Here is a 23680-nt window from a genome sequence, read left to right on the forward strand (position 1 = left end):
TGCTGCTGTTGTTGATACTGCCCCTTTCCTGGCCTGAATAAGCCCTCCTCCTTGCCCTCGTCTCCTCGCCCTCCCCCCTTACCATCCTGCTCTGCCCACTTCTCACCTTCCACCCACCCTCCACATTGACTTACCAGTACCAGGGCTTCTGGAAGGCCTGCTGGCACACAGCTGCCTGCAGCGTCGACCCAGCTGCACAAAAAGCTACATTGCCATTTGCAACAGCCGTAAAGCATCCTGCATCCCCAGAATGTGCATTCCAGTGGCTCAACATGCCCATAAAATTGAGCTGTTCATACAGGATGGCTGGCTGGCTGGCAACCTTCAGTCTCGAAAGACTATGGTATAAGCCTACAGCACCTGGTATTCCCAGGCGGTCTCCCATCCAAGCACTAACCAGGCCTAACCCTGCTTAGCTTCCGAGATCAGATAAGATCGGGAGATAGTGTTCAGTATAGGGAGATGGTTGGCAATCTTCAGTCTCGAAAGACTATGGTATAAGCCAACAGCACCCAGTATTCCCAGGCGGTCTCCCATCCAAGCACTAACCAGGCCTAACCCTGCTTAGCTTCCAAGATCAGTCAAGATTGGGAGATAGTGTTCAGTATAGGGAGATGGTTGGCAATCTTCAGTCTCGAAAGACTATGGTATAAGCCTACAGCACCCGGTATTCCCATGCGGTCTCCCATCCAAGTACTAACCAGGCCTGACCCTGCTTAGCTTCCAAGATCAGACAAGATCGGGAGATAGTGTTCAGTATAGGGAGATGGCTGGCAATCTTCAGTCTCGAAAGACTATGGTATAAGCCTACAGCACCCGGTATTCCCAGGTGGTCTCCCATCCAAGTACTAACCAGGCCTGACCCTGCTTAGCTTCCAAGATCAGACAAGATCAGGCATCTGCAGGGTAACAGTTGCTGCTACAGGATGTTCTGCTCCCTTTTTATGATAACGTTTTTCTGCTGCTATGTATTTTATATGTGTTTTTTTTTAAATTCTGTTCTCACTGGGGGATTACTGTTGGTTCTTTTCTATATTATTTTTATATGTTTAAAATTGTGCATTTTATGTGCCTATTTTATGTTTTACTTATTATATTATTTACTTATTATTTACTATGTTTCACTTATTATGCTGGTTTTATATTTTGTAAGTGGTTTGGGGTACCCCTTCGAGAGAAAAGCAAGGAGAGTACGGGGGCTTCCCGGGCCTCCTAATGGCTTATAAGGAATTAAAAAGTCACTTCCGGTTTCTTAGTGAAACTGGAAGTTGCATTTTTTCTATTGCAGAGCTCAGTCTGAGCCCAGCAGAGACTGCAGACAGATGTCCATGGCCTCTGCTAGGGTCTGACAACACCCTGGAGTTGAGGGGAGCAGAGCTGCCCTCGACTCTGGAGGGAGTATGTGGTGGGGATCTGGACCCGATCCAAAGATAACTAAATCCACAGATTCAGGGGTATCCCTATACACATTTATTTTCATTTAGTTTCATTGTTGTCTTTGGTTCAACTGGTTTTACGGGCTTTGGAAGCAATGCAAAACCATGTGTGCAAAGTCAACAGTGGAATATTGCGCACACGCCCTCCCCGGCAATGATGCCCCTGTAATGCCACTGTCAATTTTCAAGGAAAGCTGTCATCTGTCTCCAGCCTGTGTCACGGCAGCTACAGTGAGCAGATTATCACTTTGCTATGTCCCCCTGTGCTGGAGGAAACACATGATCCCACTTCAGTTCTCTTTCTCTGCCAAAGCCAGTCATTGACGCCGTAGCATCTTTTCCCAAGTATGAGCCATTCTGCTGATGCCGTACAAAAATGGAGACGAGCTTGATGCAAAGGCAAGGCACATTCATTCAGGAGTCCACGTTAACAAGATGAACACACTGCACAATCTCAGGAGCTCTTTAAAGCCTTATACAAACAATCAACATTTCTGAGCAACCTGCATAGCTTTCCCTTTAGCCTACAGAAGCCAAGCATTAAATACTTAACGTTGACACAGAACAACAGGTCATCTTCTCTTCCCCGCAAGGGGGCAATTCCACATTATAGGAACTGGAAAAATTTGTGTTACCCCACAGAGGCTGCTCACCCTGAGTTGGTGGGATTCAACACTGGTTTGTTTTTTTGTTTAATTTACCCTGGGACCAGACCACCTAACCTCAGTAGGCCTTCCATTGGGACCTGTTGCTGTAACTCTCTTCCTATCATTCCATTGTCTCCTGCCTAAGTATCCATACCAGGAGCAGAACTGGACATAGGTCAAGCCAGTACTTCGAGAAGGATTGCAAAATGTTGCTCCTGGGACATGGTGGAGTAGGGAGTGGAGGTGTTGCCTTGAAGGCCTCCTTTGGTTGCATCATGTCTTCTAGGAGTGTTGGGGAGTGACCAAAACCCTTTTGCAGACCATGGGGGGCACAGTGGCCATGAACTGCTAAAGTGTGACCAGCTCAGCCTCCTTTCAGCTATATGTATGGCTGGTTTCAACCAGTGAATGTCATTCATCCTAATCCAACTTCCCATAGCCCAAGAATTTGTCCTTTTGGGACAAACTACCTAATGAAGGTATCACTAATACATTTCTGTAGAAATGTTAAGAGCATTCAGTGTGGCTGATGACATTTTTTATCATCCCTGGCCTCTTTGGGTGTCAGGGTGTCCACTGCTTCCTGGACAGCCCTAGTTGACCCATTGATCAGGGTAAGGATGTTGGCCCACTGATTGGTCGACCATGCTAAGTGAGTTATTTCGAAAGTGTTGAAGTACAAGTCATCATCCTGGGCCATCCTGGGTATGCAAACAGGTTGGTCCATCTTGACAGTGTGCCTCCCCAACCCCAGATAGGAACTATCATCTGTAACAAACTGATCATCTGTTGCCACCAGCATAACTGGTTGTGTTGTTGGAGCGGTAAGAATTGCTCCAACACGTTTGATTACTGTGCTGCCAGCTGGGCAAATAAATGTTGTGTTTCTATCTCCCTGATCCTTTGTGGGGTGGACCCCTACCTCACCCCACCCCACCAGGTGGGGAGTTCTCACTGGCACGGGGACCTGGAAGAATGCTGCTCATATTCTCCTCCTCCTTCCACGGGGACAACTCCACATCACAGCACAGGGGCTAGAAAAGGCCATGCTATCCCACAAAAGCCAATCACTGGTTTGGGGTGATGCAGCCGTGGTTTTTATTAAGTCCAGCATCAAAGAAAGGAACAGGAAAAACAGGGAGTAGGCCTTCTTGGTTACTTCACCCTGATGCCACCTAATTTCAGCAGACCCACTTTGATCCACGGCCAGTCCAGCCCTCTCTACCATCATCCCTGGGGTTGTGGCAGGACAGCAAACTTGGCCTGCACCTTCTCGCCTCCGACAGCCTTCCATTCAAGAGCCCTTACGGCTTTAGTAACTTCACATCCAATTGAAACTCGATGTTAACACTGGCCTGTTGCTAATTGTCACACTCAGTCATTACCCAACTGACAGATTCCTGCCAGTAACAAATGCCAGGGGTCTATAAGAGCCTGGTGCATAATGACGTACTTCGGAAAGTTTTTTTGTTTCCCCTCCAAAGCGAATGGTGATGTCTTTTCGGTGTACGCTGATGTCCTTGCCTGCTTCATTGCCCTTACAAAGTATTGGCAGGCAGCACAACGTTGACCAGTTGTCATCGTCAACTTTAAAAGTGCTTCCCAAAAAACACGATGTATTTTGGGCCCTCGGTCTCTAAGGGAATCTTAAGCTGCATTCATAAATACTAAGGGGGCAGTGGAGGGAAGGCTTAGCTCAGTATCTGAGCACATGTTTTGTTTGCGGAAGGTCCGCTAGGTTCAATCCCTGCCATCACCAGGTATGGCAGAGAAAAATTCCTCTCCAAAGCCCTGCAGTGGTGCTGCTATTCAATCAGTGTTGATAATACTGTGCTAGATGGATCAGGAGTCTGACTCACCATAAGGCAGCTTCCTACAGTCTGTTCCTATGGAGGTATGGACTGCGGTCATGAAACCACTTGCGCTTGTAGACAGGCTCAATCCAGGGAAGCCCAAAGTTGCTGGCAATTTGCCTGGCCCAAAGATAGTGGAGGTAGATTTATCTTGCCTTCCTAGTTGTGGCTTGGAGAGCAAACACAGAGGCTGATGGTTGAATGGTTCTTTGAATGGTTGTGCTGCTATTCTATCTGGTTGCAGATGAGGCTTGCACTGATGCAGAACCATTTTTCCCCCTTGGTATTTTGTAGTGTCCCACTTTCTTTGGATTGCTCCCATTTTACTCTTAGAGGACCGAGGCAATTGGATAATATGCTGCACACTTCCCTATCACCCTAGTACAACCTCTATGTATCAGTTCCTATAGCCATTGTGGCTGTCCTCTCAAGCATCCCTCTTCCCCTCCTCTTGACACAGCCTCCAGCTAATTCTTGTCTTCTCCTGTCTTTTCTGCCTGTCAGCTGATGGGGTCCATATGCAAGTATTAAGCATCCCTCCATTGTGTTCAGAACAGAGGTCCTAGAAGTTTAGCTGTGATTTTTACACTTTTTCTCTCTCCAGGTCAGGAAATATGGGGCAAAGAATTGTTATTGTCAGAAATGATTGTGTTATTGTTATGATGTGGACATCATGTGCGTCATGGGCAATGCTTGCAATTGCTCTGTGTGGTAGCTGATGAACTGATCATGAGTTTGACCTGAGCTCACTAACTGGCCTTAGGCTAGCTGCCATCTCTCAGCCTCAGAGATATCTCACAGGATTGTTGTAATTGTTGTTTCGTGGATAGGAAATGCTTTGAATGCTCAAAATACCATATAAGTCTTACTACTACATGATGGATGTGAGACAGGATAAATACTGTATGTACAATAGCCATGGGTTTATATTCATCCCCGCCAGTAAAGGGAGCAGCTAGTTCCCCCAGCTCAGTTCCTAGTTTAAGCTATTTCTGCCCAATGTTGCATATATGCAACACCTGTGTACACCTGTGGGCTAGGCAAAAATGGGTTAAGTACAGTCAGTTCTCTTTATATGCGAATTCAGAATATGTGAATTCACTTACCTTCAAGGGGCAGAATTTCTTCCCACCTCTTGTTATCTGTGACTCTGTTCTCATTATCTGCTGCTACTGTGCCGGTACTGCATCAAAAGGACATTAGTATTGGCCCATGGAGAATTGTTGGACACATTTGTGTCTGCTTCCAGACTTACCCCACCACCTTGGGCACCATCTCAGGTGCTCCAGCTGAACCTTTACAACTCTGGCGATGATCAGAGGCTGATGAAGGGAGGTCTCTGGATGGCTGCCTGAGGGCTGCTCTGGGGCTGGGGCAAGCCAAGGGAAGGAGTCAAGAGAGAGGTGGTGGAAGAGGAGGGGTGAAGCAATCTCCTCCCCACTGCTGGACTCAGAGGCCTTGTTGTTGGGCCAGCAACCTTCTACAAGCTAGGGATATCCAGCATGAAGCATCAGATGTTGGAGATATTGACGAGCCCTCGCTATCACCCAGCCCCTTAGACTTCAAGTTAAGATTGAGCTTTGCAAAGTCCATAGAATGTATGGTGAAGAGTGTTCCCTGGAACCTAACCCCATTTTCACCATAGGCTCAATGATTCCGTGTCTGCTAATTTGATATCCACTAGGTTTTCCAGGAACCTAACCCTAGCGGATGAGAACTGACCGTACTTGTGGATTGCTTTCTATTGCTTTGATTAGACTTTCCCTTAACTTCTTTTCCTGTCTAGTTTTATTTCTCCCTGCCTAAGTGGCCAAGACCAGCTGCTTCTCTTACTTTTGTTTTGCATCATGGTATAAGCCAGTGGTTCTCAACTTTTTAGCACTGGGACCCACTTTTTAGAATGCAAACTTTTTGAGGCCCACTGGAAGTGATGTCATTAACCTGGAAGTGATGTTATGGACTGAAGTCACATAATCAAACAGGAAATTTAACACCCTGCCATATAACAAAATCAAATCAATTAAGTAAATTAAAAGTTTACAGTAAGTGTAAGTTTAAAAATATATTTAAAATAATGAAGGACCCTTCTAACCAGATGCTGGTTTTTTCTTTTTTTCTTTTTTTTAAATTCTCCAAACAATCCAAAGGCTGCAATTCTATCCACACTTACCCGGGAGTAAGCTCCATTGACTACCATTGCTAAAGGCATAGACATAGTTGTTGGCAACCTTCAGTCTGTTAAAAGTACAGAACTGTAACTTTTCCCCAAATGCAGTAACATACCATGGAAGCATCAAGTCTAATATCTTAAAAAATTAAATACATGTTGAAATGAATGGGGACCCACCTGAAATTGGCTAGCAACTCACCTAGTGGGTCCCGACCCATAGTTTGAAAAACACTGGTATAAGCTACTTTGTGTAATTCAGCTTCACCGTAAATGAGTTTTTTTCCCCCCCATGGCTCTGCTAACACTACACTACTCTTGAGTATTAGAATGTAGCTGTGTAACCCAGTTAATTTTGTGCATGCAATAGTACATCCCTAATGTCTATACAGGGAGAGAGAAGCCATCAATTCTGTCTTAGAAATCAGCTAAATTTAGCATATTGCCTGCCTCCTCTGTGCTATATTCCCATTTTTATACTAGACTAGTGTGCAATTACCTAGTTGTAGAGTGAAATATATTTAACATCTCACAACAGAGGACCCAATCCTATCCAACTTTCCAGCACCAGTGCAGCTGCAATGCAGCCCCAAGGTAAGGGAACAAATATTTCCATACCTTGAGGAGGCCTCAGTGGCTGACTCCTCACCACAGGATGCAGCACATGCCCCATTGGCACAGCTGCACCGGCACTGGAAAATTGGATAGGATTGGGCCCAGAGTCACCTATTTACATTAGAAATCAGGGTTGCCTTAAGAACAGAAGATAGTATCTCCTGGTTTTCCTAGCTGAATAAATTGGTGTCCTGAACATTTCAGATCCTTCAACCCCTGGTTTCAAACAGTTGCTAATTTACCCTGGCATTGAGTCTGGGCTAATGCCAACACAGGGCTTCTGTGGGACAGGGAGCACAAGGAAATGAGGAAGAAATAGGGCAACACATCTCAAAGAAGCAAGAGCTATTATGGCACTGGAGAGGGAAGAGCGGTGACATAAGAAAGAAGATGCAAACTTGGCTAGATAAATGGAACAGTTAGCTAGTATTAATACGATTTCCAAAATTTGGCAGGAAAGCGGGCAGTCCTTGCCAGAAAGCTCTCATGAAAGTTCAGCTGCCGGATATTCTAGGGCCCAGGAATTTCAGGGCCCTGCAATTTCAGATCTCAGAATGCAAGATGATTTTGTCTTCATAGTTTACAAATCTGGCCATAAGCTGGCAGCTTCTTGGCCAAGACTGCCACCTGCATTTGAATCACTGCCTTCCTTTCTTGAGTCATCATACTTGATTTTGTCTATTCATGGGCTATCTGCTTCCAGCTGTGGACCTGGCTGCTGTGGCACCCCAGAGCACAGAACCACAACACGCCCCCACAATATGCCACTCCCCCAGGATACCTACCTTTGCTACAGAGCCTTGCGCGACTTTCCTTGATGCTCCAAAAGCCTTCTGAGGCCTCCGGAGCGCCTTTAGCATTACTTTAGGTTTTCCTAAGGAAAATCATACTGGAGGCACTCTGGAGGCACTCATGCAGCAATGGCCCTTGCCTGCCCCTGGAATGGCTCCGGAGAGCAGATGGAGGTAGCAGTGGTGGCACAGAGGGCGGAGGGTGGGTGTGGCAGGGCTACCCCAACAGAACCCACAGACATGGTGCCAGGGGGCTTGGCCCCCCCCAGGACCACCACTGCCCACTTCATTTCTGTTTTGCATGACTCTCAGATGCAAACTTCAGATCCCTAACTTCTTTCTCTTCCTGCTGGTGCTTCCTGCCTGCCCCATATTGCCTTTCACTTTCAGAGTGATTATGGAACATGTTCTTCAAGATGTTCTGGTCTACTCTTTCCCTCTGTGAGGAAAGAAGCTATTTCTGTAAATCTTACTTTTGTGGAAACGTCTGAATTAACCAGCCCCTTATTACAGATTTTTCTGGGGTGTTCATCACTAGACTGAGGGATCTTCCCATGGATTTTATTGCTACTCTTGGGAAATGCAAACTCTGAAATGGTCTCTCTCCTTCTTCCCAGGTACAGAAACCAATACTATTTGGGCAATTAAGATATGCTATTCAAGGATAATTAAGGGACAATGAATCATTACTCTCCCACCCATGATGAAAAGGAAATGATAGAATGGGAAGGACCTGAAAACAATAAAACTTTAAAGGCACAGGGGGCTTTCAAGGTCTCAAGAGCACTTACCTTTTCACACACTGGACAGGCTGGTACTGCAATTGCATTTTATAGCCAGGCAGGGAATTGCCACAAATTAGCTCTGAAAAAACATGGAAGGACAGCACAGAAAGCCCCAAATTGCAAGAATTTCACAACACTGTTGTCTGGATTCTCTATAAAAATGAATGGTGAAAGGATGGCCGTTGTTTGGGCTACTATAATAGCAACCCATGCCAGCCCAGACTCTGTTCTGAACAACATTTCAGTTAGTTTTTCCTTGCTTTGACCTGCTGGATGTTTTCTCATATCCTTGCTTGGTTCACAGATCTGCCTCTTCTTTCATCTTCTACTCAATCTCTACATGAACTCCATTCACCCCACTGCCAGCATTTAGATTACAACAGATTACTTGTCTCCTGTCTATCATGGAGACTCCTGTCTTGTCTGTTATAATGGTAATAAGAGATAGGTGGCAGTGATTCTTTGGAAGCCAGTCTCCAGGGCAGGGGTGTCAAACATTAGGCCCGGGGGCCAGTTGCGGCCCGCAGAAGCTTTTTATCCAGCCCTCAGGTTCTCACCTGCTGAAGTGTTACTGCTGAAAGGGCAGCCCACATGAAATATGATCAAGGTTTCTGTGTTTTATCTTCTGTCTTTTGCAGCTAATGAGTTCCTAAGTGAGAAAAAGTGCTTATTTTTGGTTTTGACCTGTTTAATGACATCTCTTCCTGCCTAATGACATCACTTCTGGCCCTCAGCAAGCATCATGAATGCTATTCGGCCCTTTGCGTGAAACGAGTTGGACAGCCCTGCTCCAGAGCATGCCACATCCCACAAATTCATCAAAACGTTCTTTGATTTTCATCAAATGCATTCTTTCAGTATGATTTTAACTTGCAGGCTGTGGGCGACAGCCGCGGCTTTTGTCAGCAGGTGGTGAAGTTTGGCCACAATGCACCACATTCAGCTGATCATGTTGAACAACAGGTAGCACATGCAGGAGACAGTGTGCTGTTTTGTTTAGTTTTGAAAATGGTGTTGGTTGGCAACCTACAGTCTCGAAAGACTATGGTATAGCCCTACAGCACCCGGTATTCCCATGCGGTCTCCCATCCAAGTACTAACCAGGTCTGATGCTGCTTAGCTTCCGAGATCAGACAAGATCGGGCATGTGCAGGGTAACAGTTGCATCTTCTGGAAAAGCATAAGAATAGCCCTGCTGGATCAGGCCCAGGGCCCATCTAGCTGGACCTGCATCTCATAGTGGCCTCGGGGAGCACACAAGACCATAAGATACTTGCATCTTACTGCCACACCCCCGCATCTGGCATTCTATTTACCCTTGCATGTTTGCAGTGACATGTGAAAACGATCCCTACTAAGTCTGCAATCCTAACCACACTTTCCTGAGAGTAAGCCCCATTGAACAAAATAGGACTTTAGGATTGTGCCCTGAATTATACACATGGCAGGAGTGTTGGCATGATTGATTCCATGCATGGCACTTGAGTTAAAAGCCACTAGAGAGTTTTGCGGGAATAATCTCTTAAACTAGTCCCTTTGAGGCTGTATAGTCTGCCCCATCCCCAGTGCTGAAGAGACAGGTCTGGATCTGTTTAGCATTCCCAACGCATCATTGTCACTCAGTTGCATAATGTGGCTGCAAGGGCACTGCTCCACTATAACAGTAAAGCAGTATAAGCCTTGCTGTGTCTTCTGCTCCAGGGTGAGAATACTCCTGACCTGTGAACCACAGCTGGAGACCCGTACACAATAAACACAATTGCACAGTAAAATGCTCATCCTTGCTATTAAAAAAAGTGTAGATGGCACTGAGGATCACGTATTCCAGTGATATAATGCCTTTGAAGGAGATCTTGAATCTCACAAGATCATGTTACCATGTGGAACAAGAAGCCTGGCTCATAACTCTTCTTTACGAGAAGGGAGCTGATTATGAAAACAGCAACATGATAATCTCTAGTATTCAATTTAGAATAGCAACACGGCAACACCGGCACTCATTGCCATTCCTCTTACAGCAGAATCACGTGACATCTTGAAAGTGACATGATTTGCGTCAGTGCAACCCTATGCAAGCCTACAGAAGCAAGTCCTTTTGTGTTCAATGGGGCTTGCTCCCAGGAAAGTATGTATAAGATTACAGCCCTGGTGCTGTAAAGTTAAGGACCCAGAGCCCAATCCTATCCAACTTTCCAACACCAGTGCAACCACAGTGCAGCCCCAAGGTAAGGGAACAAATGTTCCCAGACCTTGAGGTGGCCTCTATGAATGCCTCCCCACCACAGGATGCAGTGCACGCCGTATTGGCACAGCTGCACCGGCACTGGAAAATTGGATCCTGAGCTGCCTGATGCACGAGTCTGCCGTGGCACCAAAAATGGCTGCAACAGCACCAAAAATGGCTGCTGCGGTATCCTGAGTGTACCAGGCAGCCAGCAGCGGCTCCTTAGGAGAAGGGGACATTCATCCCCTTCCTCAGAGTGAGGGAAGTAGTCCTGCAATGAAACTATTCGACTCTGTGGTGGCTCTTTAGCTGGTGCAGAATCAAGATGCTTCGTGTTGGGCCACAAGGCCTGACACAGAACTCTGGATCTGGCGGAGCTGAGATTCATCGGGGTTCATGCTGAACTCAGAGATCTGTATTAACCTTGAGAGACAGACTTGCAGTGAGCTACCGAACTCCAAGCAAAAGACTCATTCATCTCTCCAGTTCCAACCCCCCACCCCCTTGTCCTTTGAGTTCTATGCAGGTGGACAGGTTCGCTGGCCCTTTATCGTACGGGGACTTTAGCCTTGCCTGTGCCGTGTGTCAAGTTCACTGTCAAGGTTTTTCCTTTTGTGCTGTAGCATACTGCTCTGCAGTTGATTTATTATCCTCGTGGGGGGGGGGTGGTGGTTTAAACATTAAACTGCCGTTTCTGAGGAACTGGATTCATCATCTCTTGTGTCTGCACATGAAGCAGACAAAGTGTAGCTACTTGACTGGTCACGCTTTTGCTCCCACTCCATTTCTGATGTGCCTGCCAAAGTGCAGTGTGATGGGTTGGGCATGTTCCAACAGGTTGCATCCCCCCATTGAAGACAAACTGGATTTGCTTGCAAATGTCCCTTGGTAGCCTTGCTGCTCCCTCCTGCCCTCCCTCCTGTTGCCTCTTCCACCATTTAAATTTAGACCGTAGGGCTTCAAGGGCAGGGAGCTGCCTTTTCTTATGATACTCTCTAATGCAGTGGTTCTCAGACTGGGGGGTTGTGCGATCCTCAGGATCACACCACTGTTGGGGACTTTGTTTTCAACTTACAACCCTTGCCCCAGCCTCCTGGGGGTGCAGGGAGCCCTGTGGAGCCCTCTGGATGGTTCCCCACATTTTGGAACGTTCAAAAAATGAATCACGACCCACTTCCAGGTTCATGATTACAACCCAGAAGCGGGTTGCAGTAGCGGTTTTTGAATGTTCTGAGCTGCAAGAAGCCCTGCAGGCTCATTGTGTCTTGTTTTCTGGGTGTGAAAGGGGAGGAATGATGGAGACAATAGCGCAAAAAGTCTGACCAGCAATAGAGCCTGCTGAAGGGAACAGCCTGGATTAGGTGTCAATCTCTAGCTGTTTACCCTCAGCCAAATTCAAGGGCCTGCCCTAAACTGGCAGCTTCAACGCTTTATCAAGTATGTTCTCCGCTAGCTGGGTCAGCCTGACTGCACCAGCAATGCAAGCATAGCTTGGGAAGGCAAGGCTCTTGTGGGTGCTAAGGAAGCAACATATGATCCGAGATGCACACGGCAACTGGAGCCTTTGCGATGTCACAGGGAATGCCGGGGCACACAGCTCTTGGACAGAGCACTGTTATGTTCAATCCAAGTCATGCCCTAGCATTCTTTGTGACATTGCAAATGATTGTGGATTTAACTTTCTAAAAAACAGAGGCAGGGCTGAACTATACTTTGAACATAAAATGCACTTTTGTCTGGCTTTTTAAAAAAGTTAAACTGCAGTGTGGGGCAGGATGATCAGGATTAAGACAGTGGTATATGTGGGGAGGCCTGAAACCATTTCCTAACATAGTCCCACTGAAAATTGTGCCCCAAAATTGCCATGAGCTCCCTTTCTAGAGCAGCTGTAGGAACCCAGAGTGGTGAGCCCATCTCCCCCTCTTGTGATGGGTCAAATCTTGGGCCGTGAAACAACCAAATAGGTCCATTGTCTTTCATTTATCTCTACTGTTAGAACTGCATCCTGCTCTTTTTTGGAGGAGATCATGGTGACATCTATAACTCCACATCATTCTAGCCTCACAACAATGCTGCGAGGTAGGCCAAGAGACCAAAGGTCACACATGGTGATTCAAAAGGGAGCAGGAATTTTGAACCCAGGTCACCTTATTCTAGGTTCAATGTGCCAGCCACTGTACTGTATTCACTATTGTGTGCTTCCTTGCCTGTGTTCATGCATCTCTATTAGGGAGCAATCCTAATTTGTGCTGGAACAGGCAGGCTGACTGGCCTGTGCTGAATCCAGGGCAAGGTAGGTGCAGGCTGGGGTCCAACTTAGAGTAAGCGGATTTTATTCCCCTTACTCTGTGTTGCACGCCAGCTAGCTCTATGAGGCTACTCGGAGCTGCGCCCACAATTTCACAAATCCTAGCGGTCTGTGTAACACTGGTCAGGATGGGGAAGGGGGTTAGGATTTGGCCTTCACCAGCACCTCATCTAAACGCAGTGCCAGCCTGCAAAGATTGGTTCACACTAAGGGGGGTGGAAGAGGTGGCGGGAGGGCATTTTGCAGGTGGGGAGGGGGCATTCCTGGGCAGTGGGAGAGCAGAACAGAAGGATCAGGCCTGGGATTGGGGCGGGATTGGGGGCAAATACCACATCCTAACCCTCTTCCCCAGCCAGGCAGCCCTACATGGGGCTTCTCGGATTTGCGCCCGCTGTATAGCTGGTGCAAATCCGAGAAGCCCCATAGGGATGGCTGGGGCTCTATCTGCTAAATATATCCCCTTGGTCTAAATATATGCCCCTGGTCTATTTGGTAAATATATCCCCTTATCCCAAGGTGATTTCCAGCCACCTCCTAAGCTGCATAGGATATAGCACAGGCCGTATGGCCTGGTTGCACCAGCACAGCTTAGGATTGCAAATGGCCTAGGTCAAACTTAGATGAATCTAGTTCTTTTGTATTCACAGGCACAGGCCATTTAGATATTTTCAGAGAATAAATACATTGCACACCCAATGCTAAAAAAATAAAGCTAAGCTCCCAAGCTTACCAGTTCCTGATACTCACCTAGATCTTTCGAACTTCTGAGCATAAGCAAAGGGTCGCTTGTGGGTAGACATCTATGATGGACTGGCAGAGAGCAGCTCATTCCACTCCCAAATACAGTGGGTTTTTAATACCCTAAACTTGGCTCCGAGTCAACCAGAGATTGAGACCTGCTGAAGCTTCTAGCGTCTAGAATTTCTAGATTTCTAGAATCTAGAAAACGATCTCATTACTTTGTGTTACTGCCAGTCACTCACTCTGGTCCTTCCCACATGGAGAATCACAGCTACAGCCAATGCCCAATTAGTAGCACCTTGAAGTCCGTGCCTCTTGCCAACCAAAGTTGTTGGCATCCTTCAGTCTCGGAAGACTATGGTGTCACGCTCTGAATGGTAGTTCTGGAACAGAGTGTCATCTCCAGTGCGCGAACCCTGGGTAAAGTAGGTATGGAGGATAAGATAAGGTGCTCCTCAGCCGTCCAACTAATTCTCTTCTCCCAGTGATTTCAACTGGTTCTTCACAGATGGCTTTAGGCAAGTCACGTCCTCTCTGCCTTAGGGGTAATATGGGGATAGTACTTGGGCTGACCTAGTTGTTGCAAAGGTCATATCAAGATAGCAGATGAGACATCCTTGGGGCATTTAAAAAAAAATGCTACATTATGATAACTTGGTTGAAGTTTGAATCTTGGGAAAGTTAAAATGGATTTTGCAATAAACTGGAGGCCCGTTGCAGGATTCAAAAAGTGAGAGGAAAATGTGTGGGTAAAGGGCAGCCCGATCCTGAGCCAATATGGCTACAGCGGCATCCAAACCACAACCAGGCACCTGCTGGTGGCTCCTTGGGGGAAGGGGACTTTTGTCTCCTTCCCCCCAAGTAAGGGAAGCAGCCCTGCAATGGGGCTACTCAATTCTATGGCAGCTCTGGAGCTGCCACAGAATTGGAGAGTTCTGTGTTGGACAGCGCGGTCTCACAAGGGGCTCAGGATTCGGTGGAGCAGAGCTCTACCAGTTCTGCTCCTCCCTCGCTGCTCCCCCACAGCCCTACTCACTTCTCTGCTGCCAAGCGGTCCAGGCAACTGCTGGCAGTGGAACGTGGGCCCAGCGTCAGTGCTGGCCCAGCGTGGGGTCGTGCTGGGTTCGCTCTGGCGCTGGGCCCGCGGTAAGAGCACACACACGTGCCTTAGGGCACGTTTGCGACAGTGCGCCCTGGTGGTGAGCCGGCGCGGAGGGCTCTGGATCGAGCTTTTATATCTTACATGTCTTCCTCATAATCCTCACCTAGAGTTCTGAGGTGTTAACAGTATTTGCATGACTTCTCTTACACAGTATGATGCCAGCCCAATCTTAGGCATGTCTACTCAGAAGTAAGTCCTCTTGGAGTCAATGGGACTTACTTTTAGGAAAGTGTGGATAGGATTGGGCTGCCAGGCCATCTGCTAAACCACTACACCACCCTGGCTCTAATTATTGCATTAAAAAAAAAATAGTTACCAGTGTAACTGGAATATGGGCCAAACCCCTTCTTCATGTATTTATGGAGATGGCCTTCTTGACATTAACACTTCGATGATTGTCGCATTTAGCCTCCCGTTTGTAGCCCGGAGCACAGTTCCTCCCAGATTCTGTTCAATAAATCATGTCAGATTAAACATGTTCCTTGTACATAATGTGCATTTAATTGCTCTCCCTTAGAGCATGCTGGAGGGCACACAGGCAACCTCTTGGCATACAATGATACATGCCTTCATACTTCTTGACATTTTAAAGCGAGGGTTTCACAATTCCTGGCAAGACTAGGCAGTTTCTTCAGGAAATTGTAGTGTTCACTTGGACAACATCCTTTGCTGGAATACGCTAACTTTTTTTGGGCCAAAATGATGACCACAAGTTATACAGCTACAGGAAATAAATCAAAAGAGAGGTTTTCTGTTGCAGACAGTCCACCCACTTATGTGATCATGACCTTACTGTCCGACACAGCAAAGGAATACATATAAATCTTTTGGGAGTGGGTAGGTGAAGCAAAAGCTGGTTACCAATGAGACAGGCTGCATTTTATAGCCTGCAGAACTGTGTATGGTAATTAAATAGTCATGGTTAGGGTTTCCTCATCAAAACATTATGCACATAGCTGTTCCTCTTATGAAGTATTATTCCAAAGGAAGCTACAGTGCCGCTGTGTGTCTACTGAAAGCACTCTGGAAATGGTGGTTTGTGAAGGAACAAAAGGGGAGGAGATCACAAGATGCAATGAAGATAATTTATTGCCAACATATATTGAGTATTGTAACTCTTCCTCAGGGCAGCTCTGATTCAGCTCATTCAGACAATGGAATTGTTTTTTGAAATCGCTTCATTCTGAGAAGGCATGGAGGATTATCCCATTTGCTTTAGGTCATCGGTTCCCAAACCTTCCTGGGTCACAATGCTCCCGCAGCCTCTTCTTCCCATCTCAGTTGGGCACCGCAGTCTTGGATTTCACGAGATCCAAGAGGGCAGTTCCCAAATCTCACAAGATTTTGTGAGACCCAAGATAGCAGCACCCATATCCTGTGAGACTTTGGTGCCACCACCTTGGGTCTCACAAAATCTCACAAGATCTAAGACGGTGATGCCCAAATCTTGTGAGATTTGGGTGCCATCATCTTGGATTTCACAAGATTTTGTGAGAACCAAGATGGCAATACCTGGGGGAACAGGCAGAAAAGGCCACCAGGGACACCCTACTGCCCTTCTCTGAGTGTGCCAGGATGCCCTAAAGTGTTGCAACTCACACTTTGGGAACTACTGGCTTTACGTAGATGCTTATGTGAATAGGCCCAGTGCAGTGTGGAAGTAGAAATCTACATTGTATAACTGCGCACGTTTTAGCAGTCCCCACACTCATTTCAGAATGTTGCATGGTTGCTCTTTTTTTTTTTCTTGACAAGACTGGTTTATGCTTTGCATCTTGGTGGTTCAAAGTACTCTGCTGGCTGAGGTAACATCCACCTGGTTGGTGTTTTCAGGGGTACGAGCTGCTTTGAGGACCGAGGGAGCTCATTGTGATTTTCAAAGGCAGGAACTCTCCAGGGATGAAGGGACTGCATAATATATTTTGTGTCTCAAACAAATTTGAGCTGACAGGGGGAAAAAACACACCTTCTCTATTATTCAGTAATCTCTTCATCTTTCACCTTGCTGCTGGGTGCCTTTATGAAACTTTAACATTACTCGTGATCGGCTGCAAGGAGATAAGCAGAGAGCACTGAAGCACAGGTGCTTGGAATGCTTGAGGAGAAGGCGCATGAAAATAATGGAGACTCTTATCTGGATCCGTTTGCACTACAGGCATGGAAGGGGTGCCCATCTTGAGAAGTGCCAGGGTGATCAGATGAAATGGAGGACAGAGTGCCTACACCTTTAACCATGGTGTGGAAGAGGGAATTTGGACAGGTGCAGCTTTTTAAACCCTTCCATGTTGAGCTGCACCTGCCCACATTCCCTCTTCTATACCATGGTTAAATGTATAGGCACTCTGCCCTCCATTGTATCTGGTCACCCTGACTTTTGCAGTAGTGTAGCTGGGGGGGGCAAATGGTAAGTAAGCGGCCCCTCCCCACCCACTGTTGGAGCCATTCCAGGCAGTGATGGCAACACTGGAAGATGCTAAACAACTTCTAGACAGGGTGACCACATGTCCTATTTTTCCAGAACACATCCCCTTTCTTAGCGTCGTGTCCTGGAAAAGAACTTAAATGTCCTCCTTTCCCTGTGAGCGGGCCCCTGCAGGCAGTGCAAAGTCTTCTTGTAATTAATAAATTAAGTGCGCAATCCTAACCTTGCTATAGGATGGAGCTTCTCCTAGAACGCCTTTTCCACTGATATCACTTTAAGAAGAATGATTGACAGCTGAACCTGGCCTGGCATATGCAGCATGAGTAATAGCTGTTTGAAAAACAGATACAGGAGAAAATGTATTTGCTGTCACAATCTCTGGCGACATCATGGCACAGGCAACAATCCCTGCTTGGTGCTCTCTGACGAGATTGTGCTGCAGAATATTTTCAGCCGCTTATTACCCAACCTGTCTTTTCAGACAGCATTGTGACCTGGGACCCGTACATGTTTTATCATCACAGAATTTCTTAATTAGTGCACACAATGTACTCATAATCTGTTGATAAAGGAAACATGCTCCTGTTTCTTCATGCTCTGGTGAGTCACACGTAACCTTTAATAATATTAAAATAAAGGAAAAGACAGGGAATTGTTTTGAAAAGGAGAAAAATACACAGCATGGAACAGTGAGGGGTAAGTGAGCATGTAGCAGTTGCACATTTTTTTTTTGTTGTGACCTTGCATGACAAAGAAAGAAATCAATGACATAATTTAAGGTCCTGCACATAATTACTATGATGACATATATTTGATGCAGTCCTTAATACAGGGAGAATTCGAGGGCTTCAATATCTAAAATTGTGATTGGGCTTTAGTACATTTTCAAGGTAATCAACAATTTTAAAAAAGCAAAACATGGTCAATTAATATTTTAGTTCTTGAGATGCCATAAATTTCTATAATTTACTTGTCTAGACAGATTTGCAGCAGTCTGCTGTCTGAGGACTAGACACATCTATTGTCCAACAGTCTGCTGTCTCGCTAGGCCATGACGGAAGAAATACATTTCTCATGTTCTTTTTTGAATTCCACATTTCCAATAATATTTCCAAATAAGTTCCTTTGTATTCGTCAGGGGTTTCTTGTACGACGTATCATATTTTGTTACTGGCCTGTGTCTTGAACACTTTTTCTTTGATGTCTTAATTTCAGATGGGCGAGTGCCTCAAATAGGTAAAGGATCTGCTGGCTCGGGTTGGGTATCTCTTGTTTCTCAAACAGCGTTCAGGATTTTATCACTCTGAATCCTGCCAAATTTCTTCTCGTAGGGTAGAATGTTCTTATTGTGCAACAAGGCCTGACCCAGATTGAAGTGGCATCCAAAGCAGAGCTGTAATGTTCTGTCTTCCCCCTCTTTTTTTGAGATGTGGCAGCATACCCCCTGATGCCGCGCCCCCCCCCCCCCCGAAACATGCCAGGTCATTTCTTCAGAACAGGCTGGGCTCTCAGCATACTTGCCCAGTCTGTTGAATGAAGTGGCTGGGTTGGCAAGGACTGGGCGACAGTGGCCAGTGGTATCACTAGAGTGTGCGGGGGGTGTGCCAGGTGATGCGCCAGGGGGGTGACACCACTACCGGTCAAAATTTTTAAAACCTTGGTATTTTTGAATAATGCAATCATGTTATATCTCATTCGATGCAGAATTTCATGCACAATGCAGTGAAACAAGCCACACTGAAATATCTCTATTCTACCAAAAGGTATAGCCAAGAAACCAGTGGGGGGTGGGGCAATGTTGCATCACCATGCCCACCACCTGGGATGTTGTCCCACCCACTGCATTGGAGGAGACCCATCATGGGAGTGATGCAAACCCTAGTGACGCCACTGACGGCAGGATAGCAATCCTGGGGCAAGCCACTCCCCTTACCTCAATCTTCACCTCCTCCCGATTCCCATCTTGCTGGGTCTTGAAACAAACAGGCTGGGAGGAGCATGCTGAATGAAATCCTCGTCCACTCCCAGCATGCTCTGCCTGAGCCTTTCACAAAGTGGCCATGCATGAAGGCAGCAGAGTTGGAGAGAAAGAGGGCTGGGGGGGCTCACTTTGCCTTGCCCACCCAGCTGCTTATTCAAATAAACAGGCTGACTCTGCTGTTTGTTTGCAGAAGTGGCTGGGATGGCAAGAAGGAAACAGTGAAGGTGGAGTAGTCCTGTTTTGATCGCCCTCCTGGAAGGGGAGTGATCAGAGCAGGATTTATGTGGTCCACTGTGGCTTCTTTCTCCAGTACCTCTTCCTGAATCTTCATCTTGCTCACCTTCAGTAAACGAGGGGATCAGAGCACAGGGTCAGGTGGCTGGGTGGACAGCAGGCTGGGAGAAGCAGTTGGCAAGCTCAGGACAGTCCTGGTCTGTTCATTGCCTCCTCCAGGCCATTGCTTGAAGCAGCCACTTCCTCCTGCTTCACGGGTAGGCTGCCATGAAGACGGTGACTCTAAGGCTGCAATCCTAACCACACTTTCCTGAGAGTGAGCCCCATTGAACAAAATGGGACTTACTTCTGAGTAGACCTGGTTAGGATTGTGCCCTCAATCTTTAGAAAAAAGAATTGTTCTCAGTTACAGTATAATCTCATTTCACACAAATTAAAATGAGTTTACATAGCTTGTTTGAAAATATGTAGTTGAACAGTCTTTTTTTCCTCCTTCATATTCAAAATAATGAATTCCATTCTTATTTAAGAATGGAGGCAGGAGGTCTGGTCTAGAGGGTAGAGCCTCCATTAGCCTGAAAATAACATCTGAAGGTTGCCAGTTCAAGGCCACTGGTAGCTCTGGGAATGGCGAGACCTTGAAGCAGATGACAAGCGGAGCTGAGTTATTCCACCTTCCATACCTGTTTTGGTGTGAACGACTTGGCTGCCCTTCATGTGAGAGATGAAGGAGCTGCTTGTCAGCCTGTGTGGGGGGCAACTGGAGGCCAGAAGTGATACCAGATCAGAAAGATCCATCTGAAATGTTTTGTGGTTCTTGCAAGACAGAACCTTTCTATGACTGTAAAAATCCCCCGGGGGATTTAGAAACAGCCTGCCTATGTAAATCGCCTTGAATAAAGTCAGAGGAGTAATCCGATGACCAGAAAGGTGGTATATAAATACTGTTAATAATAATAATAATAATAATAATAATAATAATAATAATAATAATAATAATAATAATAATAATAATAATAATAATAATTTATTCAGAACCCAGAATATATTCTTTTATGCACAGATCAGTTTAGTTCAAATGAGACTCTCCATGATATGGAGGTTATATAGATGAGGTGTGTTATTGTGAGTCTCCAGCAGCATTATATGTGCAGCTTACAGATCTGAAGATGTTGTTCACGGGTTCCATGTTAAACCACTAGACAGCCTGAGGACACTCACAGCGACTGGGTTTTGCTAGAACTTTAGAATTGCAATTCAGGGCAGGTTTCTCATAACTAAGGTGCCTTAGACTGCACAAGGATCTGCAGGGAACACAGCAGACAAGCTGCCCGGAGACTTATTGTGAAGTGATCTGTTTTGGGAGCAGAATGTGCATGCACTCCCTCACCTGGAGAAAGTGTTGTGTTGCTCGAGAGCAAAGATAATGCACATTGCACACAGACCTTTGGCTAAGAAGTTTTGTGCTGTGGATCAAGGCTAAGAGAACTTGCTTCTGAAGACGCTTGGCAGATACATGCGCTTCCTTTTGGCTGGAAAGAATGCACACACAATCCTTTGGTTACTGTACTAGAGGGCAGCTGACTCCCAAGACCCAGAGCTGGAAATTGAAATCATGTGCACCCTCTTGTGGCTGAGGAGAGATGATGCACTGGCCTACAATTCCAGTCTAGATCATTTCCTCTGTTCAGCTGTAACAGAGAAAGCAGGTTCCATGACAGTACAAGTCAGGTTTCTTAGTCAATGACTGCGTAAAGTGAGAACATGGAGGCAATTTTACAGAGCTATCATTGCCCTTTGGACACATTTTCCTTTTCTTGGTCCTGCCCTGGTCTCTAGTGTAGCCTGTTTTGCAGATTTTTGTAAAACATCCACTCGGCGCCTTAGAAAAGTTAAATAACATCCAGAAGTGTGATAACACGCATTCTGGTGTGACTTCCATGGTCCATAGCAAGCTAGACATTTCCTCAAAGAGTTTTGGCACTGCTTTAAGCTTTTTTAGAGTACCTTTTAATTATATTTACTCAATGCTTTCCCCCCACTCCTCTATACATTCCCCGACTTAAATTCTCCCCCAATTTCTATTAGCTCATTAGTTTCCCCCTGTCACAGCCAATAGCACCTTTGGGAGGGGCAATGTAAGTCAAAGAATCAGCGCAGCGGGGGGGGGGGAGAATTGGACTTTCTTTGCCCTGTCTTGTGATCCTGATCCATGTCAGGTCATTCCAAATGATTTGGCAAGAAGAAAACCACATTACAAGCCAGTCACAGAACACAAATGTAATGTGCAATTTAGTCCGCACTTACTGGCTGGGTACAGATGACTTGTGAAGCCAGGATTAAGCCATGGTTAAACTGGTTGATCCTGGTTTATTCTAACTAGACTTACCTCAACAAGTCACAGGCTGCAATGCTAACCACACTTTCCTGAGAGTAAGCCCCATTGAACAAATTAGGACTTACGTCTGAGTAGACCTGGTCAGGATTGTGTCCACAGTCTGAAACTACAATTCATCTTGGCTTCAGATTGTGACTCACTGGAGAAACTCTGATTAGAACAAGCTAGAATTCATTGTAACTGTTGAAACTGTAATCTGCTTTTATTTTTTCTTCATTTTTTGGGGAAAAAAGTCAAGTGTTTGAGTAATCAAGTTGAAGTTGTTCTGATTACTCATTTAATGCTCTCTCTCTCTCTCTCTCATTTGTGTGTTAAGTACTAGAACTATGAACATAAGTCATCAGTTCAGACACCTTAGCCCTGCTAAATGATAAAATGTCACCTCATGCAATCAAAATTGTAACCCGTGCCTTTCACTGGAGACTGTGATCAATTGTCACCCAGGCAATTTGCCACTTCTGCCAGAAAATCCAGATGTGCCTGGTGGTACAAGTACCATAATAAAGCTAATTGGCAATTTGCTGGCATTTCACGGTACTACCAAATCTGCTATCTAAGGCCATCCATCTTGATCTGCAAAATGATAGGACTGGTTCTGCCTTTCAGTGATGGGCCACTTTGGACCAGTGGTGTGGCTAGAGGAGATGCAAAGCACTAAGTTTTGCAGGGAGCCTCTCCATGGTATGCAAGTGGTCCCTCAGTGCCAAGTGTACACCTCCGTTTTGCTCCCGCTGCCTGGAATGGCTCCAAAGGGGAGGGGCTGCTTGCACACAGTGGTGAGTCTCCCTGCAAAACTAGGTGCTTTGCACTCCCTCTAGCTACGCCACTGCTTTCGATGACACCTGATTGGCCCCATACATTAAAAAATGTGTGCACATATGGTATGCATATGTCCTGGCCCCTCCCTTAATATCCCTGTAACTTTTGTTAATTGTAATGGCGTGGTTTGTCTGAACTGTCTACATGTGCTGAGGAATTTACTGTAAAAGTAGATGTGGCAGCTTAGGTGCAAGACAGTATGGACAAACCAGGCCCCCATGTGCTTAGGAATATCAACCAGCAAGTTAGAGGAAGCAAAGGAAGGGGCCAGGGTGTGTGCATACCGTCAGCAAACAATCGGACAGAGAAAGTGTCATCCAAACCAAACATATCCGAATGTACTAGAATGGTAAGCAGTAGTAACATTACACTAAGCAACACTGAAATGAACTTGAAACAAGAAAGAAGGTAGAGAAGGCCCCATTGTCTTAGGGCCAAATCCTATCCAATTTTCCAGTGCTGGTGCAGATGTGCCAATGGGGTGTGCACTGCATCCTATGTTGGGGAGGCAGTCATAGAGGCCTCCACAAGGTATGGGAACATTTGATCCCATACCTTGGGTCTGCATTGCAACTGCACTGGTGCTGAAACATTGGATAGGATTGGGCCCTTAGTCATAGTCATAAAACTGGAAGATCACTTGTGGTAGGTAAGATGATAAAATGAGTTGGAACTGCACTTCAGGAAGACATGGAGACTGACAGGTGAGGAACTGTGTTTGAAAAGTGGCCAAATGTCAGAAAAAGATAGAGAAGAGGAAATGATGATCGGGATCGACATACTTGAAGTAATAGAAACACAGAGAGAGCTGAGATCAGGGGACAGATTATCAGTACAATCCACAGCATGTCTGTTCAGAAGTGAGCCCCATTAAGATCAATGGGAGTTGCTGTCAAGTAAGCATGTAGAGGATGGCGACCTATTTAGTGGCAAAGATGCACACACCTTAGAAGTAGATTTTTGACGCACACGGGAACTTGGCTGATGCAGGTGTTAAAGGATGGAGTGCTTTTGGGATAAGGCCATTGCATCTATAATTATACAGGACTGGATGTCTTCACAATGAAGCCAGAAATCTGCCATGCGTGTCAATCACA

General features: G+C 46.0%; 1 pseudogene; it reads right to left on the reverse strand.

Moving 5' to 3' along the window:
* Window positions 1–348: 348 nt before the first annotated feature.
* On the reverse strand, window positions 349–471 carry LOC136658278 (5S ribosomal RNA; annotated as a pseudogene).
* Window positions 472–23680: the final 23209 nt, after the last annotated feature.

The sequence above is a fragment of the Tiliqua scincoides genome, chromosome 7, assembly GCF_035046505.1.
Source record: "Tiliqua scincoides isolate rTilSci1 chromosome 7, rTilSci1.hap2, whole genome shotgun sequence".
Classification (NCBI taxonomy): Eukaryota; Metazoa; Chordata; class Lepidosauria; order Squamata; family Scincidae; genus Tiliqua; species Tiliqua scincoides.